The 20,683-nt window shown below is 37.6% G+C and overlaps 1 protein-coding gene and 1 long non-coding RNA gene across 5 annotated transcripts in view; one reads left to right on the top strand and one right to left on the bottom strand.

Annotated features, from left to right (window-relative positions):
- The window catches only part of LOC138179276 (tyrosine-protein kinase Dnt), a 128,967-nt gene that overhangs the window by 76,020 nt on the left and 32,264 nt on the right, over nt 1-20,683 (top strand). The window lies entirely within an intron of this gene.
- The window catches only part of LOC138179278 (uncharacterized), a 94,158-nt gene continuing 91,363 nt past the window's right edge, over nt 17,889-20,683 (bottom strand). Inside the window, exon 3 of the long non-coding RNA XR_011172992.1 lies at nt 17,889-18,804. This is a non-coding gene — a long non-coding RNA (uncharacterized LOC138179278). The remainder of the gene's footprint in view (nt 18,805-20,683) is intronic.

Genomic DNA, 20,683 nt, shown 5'->3' with positions numbered 1-20,683 from the left:
CGTGCAATATCGCGACGATCTTGTCGTTGCAGAGTATTTGATAAATAGACGATTCTCTTAGCTCCAACCTCTCAATTCCGGCAGGAGTAGTTCTCATAAATTTCTAATTTTTCAATTTCCGTTGAAAGCTTATTTTACACCGACTGACTTGTCTTAAAGGAGTCTGAAAAATATTGCTTATCGCGTTAACCCCTTTCTGAATGAACGGAAAAGAGCCAGTCATTCGACAGTTTTCACAATTGAATCGAAGCGTCATTCACCACCTACTATGAAAGGATGATTAATTTACCCTTCAACAAATACTTTAAACAAGCAGATAGCCATACATTAATTTACTTTTAAGAAAACAAACGTGTTTCCACCGACATTATTCAACGTTTCAAAGCTCTCAGGAAATAGAATAGACTGTGCGCAGTGAGAAATATACAAATACAATTTGCAATCGTAAGACGCGTCGACTCGCCGAGCGAATCTTTCAGAGAATATCGCAGAATTATTTTCTGCTACGTTTGTTGCCGAGCCAGACTTTGTTTTATCAGGTAGGCTTCGTTGTCGCCAACCGGTGCACAACCTCGACGCTGATGCTGGTGCTTGCACCGTAGCGTAGGTCGGGCTACGCAATGTGTACGATGTATCCATATTTTTCCTACACCATCTTTATAGATGATAAAAAGGGAAGAGGAAGAACGAAGCGAGTAAAGTGGTCATTGAATTGTACGAGATGATGGAAATTATTTGTTTCACGATTCGAATCAACCGTATAGTTAACTCCCATTCATCCCATCCCCCTTGCTGTCGATAGAACGATATATGTCTCTTCGTGACAAATTCAAATTGATGATAAAAATAATAGAAGGATACAAACAGCGAAAAGGTAAATAATTAAGTTTGCAAGTTCTTTTATTTTGAAAATAAAGGAAATAAGTACGTCCGATAATTTCAGTGAAATTGTACAGGTTTGTCACGAAACAAACAACACGTTCGGGATCGGATATACAGCATAGAGCGCTTATACACTCTTTATTCGTCTTTTACTAAACGACGACACTGCTCGTTCGACCGTAAAAATTTATGGCTTCTCAATTTCACGGACCTTTCACTCGTTTTCCGATCTCTCATTCTGTCGGCAAGTTCAAACGAAGAAGAGGGGATGGCGAGTTGCTTATTTCGTGGCAAAACTCTATATTCCCTTTTTATTTACGTTACGTATATATAATTTTTTTAAATTTAAAAATAAGTAGAAACGAGTTCACACGACTTATAGAAAGAAAATATTCTTATTTATATGCTTGTTTTTACCTAGTTTTATAGGAAAATATATTCCAAATTTGCCAAATAACGGATAGTATCGGATATGTGGAAAAAATTTACAATTGTGTCAGGCGAAAATTGCCTAATTTAACGATATACGGTGACGTTAACGTCAGAGAAAAAAGAAAAATGCGTCTATACTGCTTGTCTTGCTACTGGAATCCTCAAACGATAAGGCAATATGTACTTAATACTGGTTTCTTACGTTTATTACGCATTACGTGTGTTAGATTGGCATAAGGGACGGATCGACTAATCATAAGATAATTTATACGACTCGAGTCATGATATTTGGTGCCGGCGTAAGCTGTACGGAAAAGCAACGGAACTAGAAAGGGGATAAAAGCGGTGTCCATTCACGGATCGAGCGCCGAGAAAAATCCATTGTCGTTGCTTTCCATTCCACCTTCTTTGCGAATTTCTTCCGTGCTAGGGGATCTAACGTTGAAGTTCCCTATAGAAAACTCTCGGATTCCATCATTAATTTTCTCGAAGGTGTAGTAGAGGAAGAGGAAGAACAGGAGAGGGGAACAGGTTGGTGGATGAGTGGAGTTATAGTGAAGATAGCAGCGCCGGTGATGCTGGCATTGAGCGATCATCTCATCTCGGCGTAGAAAGTTAGATGAGGAAATTTGTCGTTGCGATAGGTTCACTCATAGTTGGCAAACTCTGGAAAAGGCCGGTCCGCACCACCGCTTTCTACGCTTCTAACCATATCCACGATACCCTTTGTAATTTTCTGGGCAGATTCGATGTCCGAAAATGTCTCGAAGACCGAATTGTCGATAACTAAATAGAAAATATTTCAATCGAAAACAGTAAAAACGATACAAGACACGATTTCACATTATCACTGTGATTTACAAAAATTATGCGATATAACAAAAGAAACGAACGATAAAAGTCAGATGCAAACGATTAGGACGATGAATATCGATAAAACGATAGACATAGAAACAACGAACGGTAGAATCTCGATGCCTGTTTACATCGATTTGTACGAAATATATGGCGTCGTTAACGAATCAGTGGACGTCGCTGATCTCGATAGTACTCCTAGGATCTTGAGCACCATGCAGAATCTGAGAAATGACAGGTTAACGAAATAATAGTACGGCGAACGTTGGGACTAGGAGAAGAAGACTCCGTATACACGAATTCCTAGTGAGCTATGTCATGGATTTATGGCGCGTCTATCGCTTTTGAAACCACAAACGCCGTATCGTAACAGTTCATAGAAACCGCGGCAGTGCAAGATTTACGTATACCCTAAACTCTAAATCTTAATTTCACATACATATGTCTTGCCTGTACGTATATCTGAAAATATGTAATTCGTGCATGTATTTATATGGCCAATTAATTATCCGTTATATTAATAGACTTCGATATTCAGTCGGGCCATCAACACGATGCCACCGTAGGAAATAAATCGGAGCTACTTTCGAATAAATGTGCTCTGCCATTGCGAATTATTACTTTATACCGACGAATATCACGAGCGAAGTTTAAACCGTGCTGTCCCGAAGAAATTGGCGAATACCGCTCTATCGACTATGCGGTACTTACTGTGCAGCCATCGGGAACTCCGGTACATTTGAGAACTGTCGACGAGATTGAATTATTACAGGAACTGGGAATCGTAGAACAGGACGTGTTATACCAATTGTGGTTGCCGTGTCGGCATGTTCGATTGGACGGCGCGGCGCTTGCGTCGTTGTGTGTCGGGTGTCAGATTCAGAATCGCGAGCGTAATTACATAGTCGTTCCGATTTCGACATCCTGCCGAGCTGTCTTCAAAGCGTCACGAAACGATGACACGCGTGTGGGGCTCGGCTGCTCCACCAAGAAGAATCACCACCGCTAGACCGCGAATATTTACGTAAATTCATACCTCTGTGAATCTAATTTAAGAGATGGTACGTAGCTAAAAGATTGTTTTATCCATCGGATATTGTAAGAAAAGCTGTTGTCCGTTAGATATTTTATACGTATACTTTTTAATATTTCTGTATGTATTCTTCTTGCTACAGAACCGGACTATATTTTGGATATTTGTTGTATTTTTATACATCTTCTCATACGTATCTTTATCATGTGCGTTCTGTGTATGTTTGCACCTTGGAATTTCTCAAAATGCAGAGAAATCCGCAGTCTAACCATCCAACCGTCAGAAACACCGAAGCGATGCGTTAGAAAAATCGAGATCAGACGACGGTCGTTTGTCAAACTAAGAATTAGGGACATCTGTCCGCTCTGGAGCCACGCCAAATTGAGCGCCCACCTTCCAACATTGACGCGTCCTTCGATACCAGCATGATATTGCCTTCGTGTCGTCTGTCGTCGGTGATTAACGAGGGATCCTCTTTTTCTTGCCTGCGTGATCGAAGATCGAAGACCTTGGAAGGCTTTAAAATCAGTTTCTCATTAATAAAGGTCGACAATAAGGGGTTAAGTAGTCACGAAGACTCACCGAGAGTCGTTTCTTCTATTTTGAGCGGAACGTGTCGAAGCCAGCGAGAGTTTGATTAATTATGAAAACTTAATTGGTTACAGCGATGGAGTAATGGTCTAGATTAATGTGAAACGACGCGAACATGTTAAAGTGGTAGCAATTGATTTTTCATGGAGGAGAAACGAATTCCCTCTTTCCATTTCCCTTCTCCAGATTCGTTTCGTTATGGATAATACATCTTATTACAAATACGTTTTAATTGTTTTAGTTATTAAACGTAATTGGTCGTCAAGTTCGACGACGGTGGAACGAAAAACTCGTATTTCATTGAAAACCTAGATCTTTTGGAATCATTTCGATGGTAATCGTATTGTACGACGTGACTTCTATTAACATTTTAAGTCGAAGAAGTGTGTGTCAAGCCTCGAAGGTGTACTTTGACCAGGTAATAGTGCATCGAACGGATCGTTGAATATCTAAAGATTGAACACAAGAGGTCAGTGGGTAACGATTTGTCGTATTGCACTAATTATAAAACCGTTCCCTTTCGGTAAACGCAAACATGAGATCGATATTATTTTTAAATTCTGTATCATATCTATATGTATACGCGAAATATTTTGTCTTTGTTATACCCATAAGTGGAAATAGGCACGAGGAACGTACGATCTATATAGTTCAGAACAACGTATCAAGCGTACCAGTTTAGTAGCTATATCGTTTGTTAGAGTATTTCGTCCGTCAATCAATTTCTCAGCATATTATTCTTACGCTTACCTTTGAAACAACTTATTTTCCCATTAGACGTAATAACAAAGGGGAACCACTGAGCATAAATGGGCAGAGTTAAAATAACTAGGAAATTCTGACGATTTAAGTGTGTTTTTATTACCTTATACTTAACCTACAGATAATAAATCTCTAATAAACTAACATATCGATAAAAAACTAACAAACTTTTACGAAGCCCGAGTGTGCGTGGATGATGCGCAACAGAATTTGGTTATATCGAATAATTTCTGCGTGTAGAGTATGATGCTTCCTGCAATATTTTTCAAAACATTGACCGTACTTTCAGAAATTACACGGCATCCAGATGTGACGTACGAGTTATGACAATAAAGTTTCGGGAGTAATTCTATATCCGTCCAAATTGCAACAATATGGTACAGACAGTAAATGTCCCTCCACTGTGCAACCTGATCAACCGTCCATCGCGACATAAAAGATAAACGTTGTCGAATTTTGTAAATTGATTTTCGTAAAAACGAGTTTGAAGTCTGCGTTACTCAAAAAAGCAACAAAATTTTGTGGAAACGATTGTAATGAAAACTTTGGTGCAAAATGACGTAAATTCTAAGAAAAATTTGTGACAAGGTAATTGGAATTTAGAGAAACGTTATCGGAATCACGCGTCTTTAATTAATCGGGTAAAACAATTTGTCGCGAATCGTGGATTCATCGAAGGTTGGATTACTTCTTGCTAATTACTTCTTACTTTTTGAGATATTTTAGTCGAAATCAGAAATGTTACAAACGATAGATTCAACGTTGGAATGCTTTCTTTGATTTTCCAAATAAAATTTTTTAACTAGTTATCCCCGAGACTGTGTTATTACGCTTCGTACGGTATTGAAACGTCATTTATCTAAATAGCAGCCTCTTTGAGCGATATCAATCGCCGCTTCTATCAAAATTTGAAAGAGAAATTCATGATCTGTACGGAGGAAGGGTTCGTGCGACGAAATGGCGAATTAAGTAAATCGCGATGATCATTTTGGAGTTCTAGTTTTTTTTTTTTTTTTTTTTTAATATTAAATACGTTCGAATCGATAATTTGCTAGGAAAATAAGCTTTTCAAATAACAGTTGAAAAGTCTACGAGTCTAGATACGACTATCGCGATTATGATAGTAAAATTTGAATATAATACGTAGAGTTATTTATTGCAAAAATTGCAGTTATTTTTGGCAAATATTTTACGTAAAAAAATATTACAGTAAAAAATATTTAAGATTTAACGTACATAAAGAGACAAACGTATCGGATATTCCTCGCTCTCGCGTGATCGAAGCCGCGGTATAAGCAACGAATTGGCGGGTCAGTAACAACAGAACGGTAACGCATGGAGCGATAGCCGTACGTTTCGTGATGTGGACGATCGAGAGTGGCGATAAGCAAGGACATCTCGATCGATATTCACATGTTCGCGCGTCATAAATGTAATTACGTGCAGATAGCTCCACGAGGCTAGGATGCTAATTACGTAGCCGCTTTGGTTCGAGGCATCGAATGGTGCGAGTTGACCGAGGCGTGTGTGCGGCGTGTCTCGCAGCTACGGAAATACAGGGCGGATCCTCGGTTTTCGAGATACCGAACGCGAAGGAGGGAAGCTGGCTTACTTAAGCGGCCCGCGTGAGCGACGCGAAACTACGCGCAAGGTGGTCGGATAGCTACGGAAGGTAGCTTCGGTAGAAAGTCGGGTTCAAGGGCTCGTTTATCAACCGTCCGGGATTCCGCGCGTCTTTCCCGTGTCCCACAGGATGAATTTATCGGTTTTATAATTAAGCGCGGGTTCGCAATACCAGACGAGTAACTCGTTCATATTTTATCATATGTCTTCCGTAGCACCTAAGATCCCTAGCTCCGTCTCGCTTTTCACCCCGATTTTCCTTATTCCGTATTCTTTCTCCCGGCTTCCTTGGTTGCAGTCGCATTCGGGTTCCTCGGAAATGTTTTGATAATTCACGCCGCTACCGACAGGTTAAAGAGAGGAAAGGCAACGAAACGAGGTAGCGAGTAGTTTCTCTTCGCTTGGAAAAAGGAGTTCCGATACACAGCGTGAGATAGTTTAGTAAGTAAGACGGTTAATTAAAATCAAAGGGGAGAAGAAAGTCGCTTGCAGAGAGAGATACGGCTATTACAAATGCAGAGTTGTTGTTTCATCTGGAACGCGCTAAAAGGTTATCTGGTATTGCATGGCGAAAGCATCGATCATGATTTTTGAGCGATCGGTGATGAACGATCGCTGTCCGAAATAGATTGATCGATGTTAATGAAAGTAACGTATCTCGAGATGAAACAACGGTGTTCGTTGATGTATCAAAAAATTGAAGAGAAGTAGGTTGGGATGTAAAGATTTTCAGGTATCGATTCATCGGTTAATGCCCCCGCAACGAATTTGCGGTGTATAAAATTTATCAATGGCTGTTGAATTCATCCGATTATATAAGAAAATAGTCGTCCTTTGATATTTGTATTTTATGTATTTTATGTTACAGATTCACGCAACTTTCATTTTGTACAATATTCGAATAACTTTGTATTATCATTGGCTAATGGATTGGCTAATATTCATAATTTTGAACAAGTAGTGGTATAATTCAAAGAAACTGCCAATATTGAAAGACACAAAGGTGTGTTTTATACTAAAAATAAAGTATGTTTAACAGAATTAAAAGATTTAAATGAGACGATAAGAGACTATTATTAGACGCAAAAGAAAAGACTTTCGACTCTTGACGTATCTTATCCCCATAATTTTCAAGTAATTGGCTATAAAGGGATACGAATTAGCAGTGAAATGGGGGAAATTTCTGAATTATGCAGAGAGTTTCGTTACGGAGCCCTCCTGCTTTAGCGTATAAAATCCAGTCCGTACAATTACAATCGATTGAAAATGTATGCAAATAGACCGTCTTCGATTTATTACCCAAGCGAAATTATGTATTTTCGCCCGCGAACAAGACATAGACAAACGAGTTCAAATTACAGCAAAGAAGATAGCTTTCGTAATTAACGATACGTAGGAAAAAAACTCTTCCTGGGATTTTAGAACTCGTAACTCAGAGCGTAAAACGAAGATCTAAAAGCTTTCCACGAATTTGCATTCGCACATAGTATTTTAAAGGATTTGCACGCTCTTGGTCTTCTCCAATTAACCTGGATAATTTTACTGAGAAATGTGTCTTCGGATAATATATCTTCCTTTCTACTTTATCAGAATGGTTCCTCCATGGTAATATCTCTCTCGTGCGGACTGGTGTTATAACAATTACAAGTGCACGCGTTACTTATTCATTGACAAATATAAAGATCGTCTATGTACGATATACTTAATCGCAATAATACAAGCTAAAAATTATATGGTGGCGCGATTTAAGAAACACAAAGACATTCGTGAAAATTCAGTTTGCTCTTTGCGTTAACTCGTGATAAATCTTGCGTGTGTACATAAGAAGAATATTAAATATTCTATAATACGATAATTTCCTTTTTATATTAGAAAAGCGTGAAAATGTAGAATAAACTTAGGTTATTCGATTCGATTATCAGCTGTACAAGTCGGCGAAATCTTCGTATTAAACACCCCTGTTACTTTAAAATGATATTTATAATTTTATTATTCCATTTCTATTACGTTTCGTTGGCGTATCTCGCTTATTCGATACGTTTGTCGCTAGAAGTGGCATATATTTAATAAGAAGAAATCGATGAGGCACGGTTTAGGCTACCGGTATTTATCGGATCTCTATTACACGTACGCAGATACAGTTACTTTAATACCGAAAAAAATTTTAGCGCGGCATACAAAATACGCAGTCTGTGAACCGCGTATCTCATTGTCGGTGAAAATCGTGGAAAACAAGTGGCGCGGTGCTCGGCCCGCTAACGAGCGTGTAATTACAATGAAACGATTGAGCCGTTGATGTCACGACGCGGAGGAAATCTGAGTTGTTGCAACTTCCGCGAACGACGTATCCAGATCCGTGGTGGAATCGTCTAAAGAGAGAGGAGGATAGTTAGGGGAAGCGAAACTGACAAATAACAGGAGGGAGAGGAAGAGAATTGAGGCGGAACGTGAAAGGAGACTCGGCAGATAGATAGCACGAGTAACAGAGTGAAACAGAGAGGGGTTGAGGCTAGATACGACCTGGGGTATGGAGTTTGAGGCTTGTTTGAACAGGCTCCGGCTTCCAAAGAGGGTGGACGGGGGTATCGGGAGTTGCTATGACGATCACGCCCCGTCGAATTACGCGAAAATTGCCCTACGTACCCTCGACCCCCTCTCGCACTCCACCCCCTGGCGCCCTTCATCAGGACTTCGGTAATTCCCAACTGCCGTGTTACGAATGCGACGATAAACGATCCTACCGAAGCGTACCTGTACATGAAATTTCTTAGCCTTGACATTTGCCCTTTCATTCCAATCGGAAACCACGCTCTCTTACCATCGAAAGCATTTTCTTCGTTACGCCAGATTTTATACGAGATGCGCTAGATATTTGTAATACCGATCGCGTTAAGTAAAATTTATGTTACGCGTGCGCAACGTTATTTGATTTATCACCAATTTGTTCGAAAGTCTTTCGATTTGACGGTTGACGTTAACGCATAGCTGTCAGTTGAGAAGTTTGTGTCATATCAGTTTTCATTTATATTTTACATTACCGTGGTTTATCAGCTGCATCGAGACGATGTTCGTACTTCGTCGGTGGCTTCGACTTTATTTCGTAATAAGCATCAAGCTGTATTAAAAGGTTAGTTGCAATATCATTAAGTCGTTGGTCTCTTAAGCGAGCTAGACGTTACACAAACCTCCTCTGGGAGTTGCTCTTCGCAATCCTCGACCTGACTTCTTTCTTCGGTCTCGAGTTTCGCCCGCTTTGTAGCACCGAAGGGAGACAATGTTTTCGCATTAAGGGACAACCTGTCGTTGACTCGAGAAAGCTGTATTATCCTCACGTTGCACTTTATACGCTACGGGCGTTATTAATCGAATTTAGTTTTAATGGAATTAATCTCGCGTGATTTCCACCGACCGGTGAGACGCAATGTCAACGTCGCAAAAAGTTGTCCATTCGATCTCTTACATCTTTCTAATCCTTGCTTTATAAGATACGTAGAAGCTTATGAAAGTTTATAACGGGCGATTAAAAAAAAAACACGTTTCTACGATTTTACTTGTAGGATAAATTTAGCTTTAAATGAAAAGCAAACATGTATTTCGTGAACGCACATCGACTGAGAAATAGTTCGTCTGATTCTGATGTTTCTTCTAAATCGTCTGCTCGGTATGCTATGAACTACTTACTTACTTATGAAATATAGTTACTTTTATTACTTTGTTTTATTAATATTTGTCGTTATTTACTACCTTTGTTGTTTTTGTTGTTACTTTTATCTCGAAAGTTAACGAAAGAATACAACGTACAAAGCACACATATATGTATATACTTCGGTCTTTGATGTAGGATCTTCTTTTAGATCAGTCCCAGTTTCTTCGGACGAAATTATCGAGTATGGAATTCGTTATGAAAATAAAGAATCGCGTAAAACGTTTTGAATAATTTCTATCATTGGATTTAATTTTTAAAAAGTTAAAACGAAGAACAAATAAAATATGGAATTAAATATATATATAAAGCTATTTTAATACACCTTTATTTTATTTGACGCGTAATTTTGCATTCGTTACTCTAGTGATTGAATATGTATGAATATATTCCGAATAAATGGAAGCTTCATCGGGGATATATTAACAAGTGTAAAAATTTATGTATTTAGTTACAGTTACGGGTACAACTCTGACTTGGTAATTAAATCCTTATTATCGTTGCGATGAATGTAATGAATTTAAACGTATTTAAATTAATATAACTTCGTGAAAAAAAAGATCGTACGACGATCTATCCGCGCTCGTGTTAAAGCTCGAAGCTCCCTCTTTCATAATGCTCTGATCGTTTTTTTTTTTTTTTTTTCTTCCGGCGACATTGTTACATCGTGTAACGAACGAGCAAGTGAAAAGACTTTTCCTTTTCCAAGATTTTACAAATTCAAACGATCGTACAAAGTTAAACCAACTTTTTACCGAATTTGTTTTAAGATGATCTCGCGAAGGAAAATCTCTCCTGTACAACAACCGTTCAAAACTTGATCTACGATTTTTTTCTCGCCGTTTTACTGTATTATGTAGATTATATAAGATGTATGGAATGTAGAATTCGTTACTCGTCGATGATCTCGTCGATGATCTCGTCGATGGTGAAGGGGCAACAGTCGTGGCTCTTTCGTACTTCAGAAAATGTAATTTATTTGAAACGCTATTGATGAACGTTCCGTTCGGAGACGATTCATCGACCTTTGACCGTCGAAGAAATTAATTTCTCTTTGCGGTTCAGATTTCCATTACTGTGGCCAACGCCGTCGTCTTCCTTTCTTCTTGTTTTTTTGTTTTCTAGCGGAGACGAATCCGGCAAACCGTGCACACAATGCCGCGCAATAGCACGGTGAAACAGATATGAATCGACGAGGAAGAAAAGAGGAGTATAAAACAGTTATACGAGGAAACAGCGGTGAAAGAATAAACAGCGATGATATTTTTCTCGACGCAAACGTTCTCGGCGTTTCATACCACGTTTGATAAAGTTAACCAACAACGAGATCGTAGTTTTAGTTTTATTATCATTGTCCTAAGGCTCCTAACTACGTTTCGTCTCTGTTGATACTAAAATCTTTACGCTGTCCCATTTCGATGCGATAAGGCGGCAAGCAATGAAATGAAATTTTTGCCAATAGTAAACGCGGTAATGAGTAAAAATATGAAAAATTACAATGAGATCGTCAATAAGTAACACAAACAAGTGACTCCGTAGTCGTTCTATCTTTAAAAAAACTTTCACTGGCAGCGGCAAGTTTCATCCTTTTAACGTGCTTTCCTTTCGTGCATATTATCGTCTTCCGACCGAGTGAACGCCTCGTCACGTAGCCGACGCAATCGGCTTGACAGTTTTCCGAGGGACACCGAGAATCCTGGCAGGACAATGCCGGAGGGTGAAAGTTTTCAGCCCTGCAGACACGCGAATTCGAAACGGTCCAAACGGTACTACTCCGTAAGCTTGACACTTTATTGCTATCGCGAACTGAATCTGTTCTGTTTCCATGTTTGCCAGACACTCGATAGTTTCGCGACTGTCTGGGAGATCGTCGATGATTCCGACAGGAGACAAATGAGATTCGCTCTGGTGTATTAGAATGAAACGCCAGAAAATGGAGATCACGCGAGAAAATTGAGCTCGATACGATGGAGCGATAAAAATATAAGATACAAGCGATTAGATGCTATGACGTCGACAGAATGGTTGAAAAACAATTTTTTTTTTCGCGGATCTTCCTTTTTTAGGAATTTAACACGAAAGCTCTTTAGACGAACGAACAAACGTAGAAACATCGGATAAAAGATTCTATCGCTGGGAGAAGACAATGTAAAAAGAGGGAAATACGACAAAAAGATGAAAGAAGCGAAAAAGAAAATAAAGAGAGTACAGATACGAGGATGCAGAAGAAACTTCAGACGTAATTTTAATGAGAACCGCGGTTAAAAGACAATGTTCGTAAATTGAAAATAATCGAATAATTTAAATAACCACGCGATACTATTAAGTCTAAGAGATTAAGTTGGAATTTAGGATTTAAGAGGGAAAATTGAAGAGCATGGATAATAATAGACAAAACAGGAGAGAGTAAGTAGGAGGAGGAGAGGGGGGGCGAGAAAAAAGGAACAAAGGGAATAGGAACAAACGTGGCCAAACGATTACAAGACAAAGTGCAGGCAGACAGAGGCAAGCAGAGCGTTCTCGTATAAACGCTTCCATCTTCAACGGAGTCGAGCATATTGCGTTAACACCGAGGGTGCAAACAGCCTTTGTCTATCTCGCTCGCACCCTCTCGCGTCCTCTCCTTCTTTTCAGCATTCTGTCACGCTTGCATAAACTAAAAGACCCTCTGGAGTACAGTCAAGCTAATAATTAAAGTCGCTAAAACCGCTCGTTAAATCGTACCGCGTCTGCCCTACATCGTCGAGAACGTTTCTTCGGTCTGCAATTAGTAACGCTTGTCCTCTTAATTGACACTGACCAGAATCTGCGCGTTAACTTATCAAAGTTACATCCTGTACCTTCGAAATAAGAAGACGAAAGTTTTACGAATCTATCGTAAGGAGTATATTGCGAGTACAAATCGAGACTTTTATTCAAATAAAAAAGTAACCGTGTAGGTATACTTATTTTATATTGCTTTATTATATTCCTTAATCGTTCATCCGTCGTTTAGTTAGGTACATATTAAATGTAAATGTACATTGGTACGTTGTAATTACTGCAAATACGACGAGAAATTATTCTCATATGATATTGTCATACCATATCATAAATATACACTGCAGTTCAATGTTACAAAAATATAGGTGTATCTATTGGTATTGAAATTCCTACAAAGAAAAACAATTTATATTATCATAAACAATTTACGAAGGAATGAAGTAAAGAGAGACTGTTTTAATAAACAGTCGAAACGTTTCTCTTATTCTTACTAGAAGAATGAACTCTAGTAAGATAATCAAATGTTCTCTTTTTCCTCTTTAAGTCATCATCTAAGAAGCTGTTAGAGTTAGGAGAAACGGTGATCTCTCACGTTCTACCATTTGTTCCGAGTCGATTGCTGTGATTAACGATTTTCTCGATCGGCTGCGTCGCGTGGCGAAAGCTCTTTTCTGCTTTTAACCTGTTTACGTGGAATGCACCGGTAAGCGAGATCGCTGAGAGCCGGGCTTCAAGTACATTACAGAGAAGGGTGGTTAATGATTAATTCATCGTGTTGTTAAAAGTGGCACCGAGTTGCTTGCGTATAAACGTTGTCTAACCGAAATAAACCGATAGAGAGGAAGAAAGGAGAGAAAGGAAGGAAACGTGGCATCCCTTTTACGACTAATTCATCCTCTTCCTATCGGGTTACACATAAAACCATTAAGGTATGTGATTGAGATATCGCGGAGGATTTAAACGCATTCGCGTGTCTCCGAATAATACCCGAACGATGACAAGAGAACCGTTGGTACGACACAAACGAGAAAAGATATGCTGTACCGTGCACGCGACGCCACGCCACGCCACGCTTGATAAATGCAGTATATTTCTAACGACTCGCATTAATATTCGCTGTTTGAGAGATTATTGCTCTATAATACGATTGTTGGTAATAATATTATCGAATTAGTATTGTCGACTTTTAATATGTTAAAATACTTATCGCGGGAACGTACATTTTATTTATTTATTTAATTCGCATAACTTTTTTATAACTTGAGAAATCCTTCAATTTCTTCAACTTCCTTGAAAATAAAACTTTTTGTTCGCAAGTCTGAGGCAATTTTGTTATTCTTGTCTTAAACTTAGAATCTCCCTCTAACTTCGTTTACCTGCATCACGTATTATGCCCTAAGGGCCCTCAGTATATGAAAGAGATAACGTAAGAAAAGACTGAATTTTGCTAAAGAATATATTTCTAAAAACCAATCGTGATGGAACGATGTAATATTTTCAGATGAGGGTAAATTTAATCTTTTCGGATCAGACGGATGAAGAACGATGCGGTGTAGCGAAAAGTCAACGAAGAATTTCAATTTAAAAATTTGAAACCGACAATGAGATACGGCAGTGGAAGAGTAATGTGGCGAGATTGCATCTTGACTGCAGGTGCAGATGAATTAGTTTTTGTTGATAGTATTTTAACGAAATGTGCTATTCATATAGATATAGATATATGTTAGTTTTAAATTTGATCAGAACGATGACATAAAGCATGTATAAATTTATTATTGATTTTAGTTTTAAAACTATCGCTATTATTATTATCGTTACTTATTACTCGTTGTATCGTTCTAATCCCTATGGGTCAGAGAATGACACTTGGTTTGCAAAGTACTACTAAAAATGTTTATTACATATGTAATCGATCTAAAATATGGTACCCTTCTGTTTAGTCACCGAAGAATTTATAAGATTGTCGATCATAACGTTTTTATATAACGCCCATAAGAACGATAGAACGATAGAATTGAAAGAGCACGTAATAGAAGAATAGAGACGTATTACAGAAAACCGTTTAAAAAATTGCATTCAATGCGCTTAGACGTTTTGCTACATATATATATTTAAACAAAACCATAAAATATTAATATTACCATAACAGGCACATTAAAATGTATTCATATTTTTGCAACGTCAAATTTCAGCATTATTTACCTTTATTTACGCTTATTATTATTCTTAATACGATAGGTATTAATTATAATATAAATATAATATATTCTAAAATAGCACAATAAAATTAATTCAGTGGTACAGTTAGAAGTAAGTATATAGGGTAGGTACGTTCGCGAATAGGCTCGTGCTTGAATATTAATCCGAGTTACAGTTTCTACTTAATATACCTTTTTCAAACCTGATGTAATTCACTACGTAATCTAATGTGAATAATCTTGCGATTTATTTCCATACTTTCTACCAAGGAATTTTAATCACGTTAGTTGCGTGGCCAATAATTGTGCACCGTTTATATCGAGGTTAGTGATCCATGGTCGTGGAAGTTGGTTCGATACGCTATGCAGAAAGTCAATCATAGTAATCGCGGTCAAGGCGAATTAGGAAATACTTATAACGACGTTCGTTTAGCATTATAAGGGCAAGGATCGCGATCAAGCGAGTGTGTTAAGGAAAAAAATTAGTTCGGCGAATTCGATCTTTGTGAAAATCGATAATTTAATTTCGATGGTAAGCCAAGAGATTAAATTTTGTTTTAAATGTATAATTAGTTAGCCGAATGTGATGTATCTAAATGTAAATTCAAGTATCTTTAGTAAACGATTTAAACATCTCATGAAATACTTTAAATTTCATAACGATACCTTTTTCCGCCAAATGCTCTAGAAAATCGTCTTACTTAAAAAGAAAATAGAATTCTCTTCTTCTTGGAAAGAAGCGAAATATTCTGTACTTTTTAAGCGTATCGTTGTATTCGTGTAAGAAAATTCTTTTTATTTCTGACCAAACTAAAGATACACCTTTATCTCGTCCGCGTCTCGATTGTACGACCTGCTCTGTAAATATAATATTTAACAATGTGCCGTGAAAATGTCGGAGAAACTGAGATATAAGATGATAGATTAAATACGGTTCTTACGGAAAGCTACTTTGCGATATACATGTATGTAGATATTTACTGTAGATATTGCCTAAGCTTTCGATTATTCAGTATTACACTCAACGTATCACGCTTCCAACTTCTATCGTCAAATATTTAAATTATTTAAATCGTTAAAAAGCTTGACCGTTCGTCATTATGTCGCGAAATAGCTTTTCGATTTCTTTCTTCAAGCTACAGACAGTGACACATAACGTCAAATACAACCAAAAGTTTTCTTACTTTGAGAGGATTCGAGGGATGCGCTGAAGCTTCGAAACAAAGTCCGATCTGTATTTGAAAATTCTCGACGTGCAAGAAGTATCTCTGGTTATCAACGTCTCTCTCTCTCTCTCTCTCTCTCTCTTCGCACTTTCTGTCAAAGAGTTCAATTTAATTTCTGCTCTACGACGGATAAGTTCACGGGCTACATGGCGTAAACGCGTGTCTTTGTCCTCCTCGACAGCCCGAAACAAAGAAAGAACAATGGAATTTCGTTATTGCGCCAACAGATGGAAAAACAACAAAATGCTCCTCGCAAGGTCTTTCGCCGCGTTTCATTCATTCTCCCTTTCGTTCTCGTGGCTCTTCGCTTTTCTGCCGCTTGTCTCTGAATCGATTCCTACGTGACGAATCGCGTTCCACTTTCTTTCTTATGTACCTTATTCTCGGTGAATCTGACAATTGATTGCGCACGACCGAATCGAGGTCACGCGTGTACAGGCCTTTGTCAAAGATGAAAAAGAGTCGGGTACTCGAGGAGAAAAACGGGATGCAGTTGCTATGAATTTAACGCGTTCTACGCCCTGGAGGTTATCGATGATTGGCTGCACGCTTTCCAATCGTCGTCGTGTCAGGGTCTTCGATGGCCAGCACCGTTCCTTAAAATTGTCTTCCAATGACAATAGTTCCTGCAAGTTGGAAACAACAGAAATAAAAACGAAATGTATTCGAACATATGGGATTATGTTATGCACGATGTACAAGATTTGTGCGAAGAATAGCTAAAGATAAGTCAAATACTCCGTAATTTTATTCTTTTTACAGTATTTTATTTATATTTCACGCAACGTTCTGCAAACGATAATAGCTGTTCGATACCCTACGTAAAGTGTCTTAACCTAACGTATTTGTATAATACTATGTATATAGAAATATTTATCGTTTCCCACGTTGTATCGACGACACCTCGATCGAATGTTCGATTTTCATGGCTTTATGTTATAAATTATTCTATTTTAAATTGCATCAAAGCATTACATTGCATTCAGGAAACATGATATAATTGATTATAGGTGTCTATCTGAAAATATTGAAATACAGATTGTAAACCATGCGTGCCGATTAATCATGAAAACAGCAGTCATCGGTAATCTTTTTCCCCACGTTACATGCCGCATTTATCAGCGCAGTTTTTGCATGGTTGCACACTTTTCATCACCCACACTCCATGGCACGCGCGTAAATACATCGCTCGGAATCAACCAATTCGCTTCGTTCACCGGAATAGCACAAAGGACGCGAATAATCAGCAATTCGATTTAAAATGTCGATAATACCTTTGATTCGTTTAAAATCTTCGATGTCGATCCATTATACATAAAAACGATCGTGTAATCCTTTAAGTAGTAGCGTATTATTGCCTATATCATATTTGAATGAAACTTTTCGTAAGTATAACGCTGGTACAATTATGTATTACATTTTCTTTTGAAATACGCTTTTCCTTAGATCGAAGGGAATAAACGCATAAATTCGGCGAATCGTAACATCCTGCCCGTTATATTTCACCTTTTCGCTGCCCAAAATGCAAAAACACACCGCGAAATTGTGGACGTTGTGTAATAAATATAAAAACGGGGCAAATATATTTTATACGTCTTTATATTGATACGATGCATACGTGCAACGATAAGTTTAAGCTAAAGTTTCTGGCCAGATAGATTTTTCATTTTGTATTTCAAGAACGATACTTCAAAGAAATTTAACTGATATCATGTACAACCACGCGACAATGTTTATTTGTTGTGGATACTATTTTCCTTCAGTTGTCCCATGCTCTTATACCTATTATTAGACGAATTTTTTCTCACGATTAGTTTCTAATCGGCCAATTGTGTAATATTCAGACGGTACAAAATGACGAGGAGAGACGAAAACGATAAAGGGAGATGAAATTTAAATGGAAATATAACGAACGAGATATATGTTATTCGAAGCTAAATTCTCGAATAAAAATGTCGTATTATTCGTATGTTTGGTCATCGCTCGATGTTTGACGATTTTTTTATCTCTTTTATCCTATCTGTAAAATCCTTGTAGATACTGCTTTTGAAATATAAAATGTAAAATCTATCTGGCCAGGTACTTTTCTACACCACTGTAAACGTTCGAATTCTCGCACGAAGTACCGTATATTCTTTTGTTCAAACGGTGACCGATAACAGAATCACCAAAACAATTTCGAAGTATTCAAATGGAGAAGTCCGCATCCATCAGGAGGTTCATGTGTTTTGTTGATGTTGTCACGGGGCAGGATAGTGTAGCGTACACGGCGCCCTTTTCGTCGTCGCCAACAATGCCTATAATGTACGGTGTACGGATTCACGTCGAACGGAGGTTTGTTCCGTACACAATGGAGTATACACGAAGCCGTGTGCGTGGCTGGAAAGCGGTTCAAGTGTTCGTGGTAGCTGATTCGAAATCTGCGTGCCGGAGTTTAACAGGCCCTGAATGAAAGCAGACATTTCCTAAGTAAACGTTTTTACGTTATTACGAGGATCCTGAAGTGGATATCAAGCAAACGAACGTAACTGAACTCGGTTGATCGACTGTCGTTCTCATCTCTATCAAGATCTCTCTCTATTCCTGGACATTGCATCGAATCTCTGACTCAACGAAATTTTACTGCGGCATTTGTGAGATTAACTTATCTCGCCTTCTTCGATAGATGGAATGGACGAGCCAATTTGATCTGCAAATTATAAGCTGGTTGAGAACGATATACGTATGTCGTGAATCCTAAACGAAACGTCGATTCATTATGGAATTAAATATAATCTCTCGTACGTTAGGCCAGTATTGCTTTTTACTAAAATCTTATATCTTATATTTTAATAAGATTTGTTTGAAAATATAATATATTAAGCTGTGTATAATATATTAAATAATAACTTAATATTTTGAATATATTGAATGTATTAAGTATTAATGTATTGAATGTATGAAAAATATAAATATTTCGTGTAATATTAATAACAAGTAAGCAAAACGATATTAAGACAGAATTAATTCGTGTATAAATTAATTAATCAGAGTGTGATATCGTGGAAATTATAAAATATGTAAATATTTCATAAGCATGTATCGAAGAGGAAAATAACAGGTATAATTATGAGATATGTGAAATTTCCAATATTAATATCGAACGAAACCATTCGTTTTGTGAATTATTAATAAGCAGGTACTTTTCGATAAAACAGAAAAAAGATTAATCTCTTCGTCTGTTGATCAATTTTTAATCATTTTGAGAACTTGATTATTCTTTCTCACTTTGTGCGAACAAGTCACCTAACTTTATCGAGTACGAAGTATTTCGTTTACGTAATAGATCGTCAAACGTTCTGGTAATTAACAACATCAAGTAATTGTGCAGTAATAAACGTTAATTACCATATAATTAAAACATATTACAGGGATGAAAGGAGCTACTGCGGATTACGTAAAGATGCTTTTCCTCGATTATCCAGGGATGCAATTGTCCTGGCAGAACAGTCGCGTTTATCAGAGTTACGGTTAATTTCCGTGGCCTAGTGGCCATCGAGTGGCTTGTTAACCTCGGTTAATAGAATTAAATAAACATTTAACTATAAAAATTTGCTAAATAAGATGATGTTACATCACTGTCTAATTTGAAGGTAGCAACGATGAATTTCTCAAGCAATATACTTGAAGAGTACCTTTAAAATATTTAATGTTTTAGGAGTTTGAAAATTTTAACAAGAATAAAACTCGACAGAAGAATGCGAAGAATCGAATCCAGGACTTGGTTCGTATTTCCTTCCAAAGCTTCCCAGTCAATTGTTGTCATGATTTAAGTACGTTGATAGCAGCAGGGTTGTCAGTGCCGGATAGAGACGAATGGCTCGATGCCGTATCATTCGCAACCCTTATAATAATTACGTGAAAAGGGGCACTAAAGGAGGAAATGTCACAGCCCTCGGCAAGACGGCTCCCGTTCGAGTTCGTCATCGACTCGAACGAGAGTAAAAAACAGACATATTTCCAACGTGAAATCTCTTTATAATACACATAGTATTCGACAAAATTTCAACCTTTAATTCTTACGATTAAATTGGTCTCCGTGCGACATACAATATGAGACTCTTTTTATACATTTTATATTAACAAATTATCTTTTAACATTATGTCAAATAAAACGGATGAATTACGATGATGTATTAGAGATTTCTCCCTAACTATAATAACGTCCTCGCACTTTATCCGATGTAAAAATCGCGTAAATACAGGCTTTTGATGCTTATCGTTGTCTACCGTATGTGGCATCCGTCTAGTCAAGAAATATGACAAATGGCGCATTTCTGCATATTTAGACTCGTAATAATCGACCTAATCGCTATATTTTCATAAATCATTTATAATAAGCAACGAATTTCCTTTATATTTCCCTATATCAAGTTTATCGTTATTTAGTATTACATATGCCCGAATCGTTGAAAATCAATTTTATCATTAATAATATCGTAATTGTACGATTAAATAGGGTATTTAAAATCGTTTACATTGTAAGAGAGTACCAATTAACGAATTAAGAAAATACGGGAAAGACATAATAAATCCACTTTTTCACAACGAAAGATGGAAGACGATCGAGCTATAA

This window comes from Bombus flavifrons, chromosome 4, assembly GCF_040668555.2.
Source record: "Bombus flavifrons isolate JBK064 chromosome 4, iyBomFlav1_principal, whole genome shotgun sequence".
Taxonomy (NCBI): domain Eukaryota; kingdom Metazoa; phylum Arthropoda; class Insecta; order Hymenoptera; family Apidae; genus Bombus; species Bombus flavifrons.
This window is presented reverse-complemented; position numbering and strand designations above follow the sequence as displayed.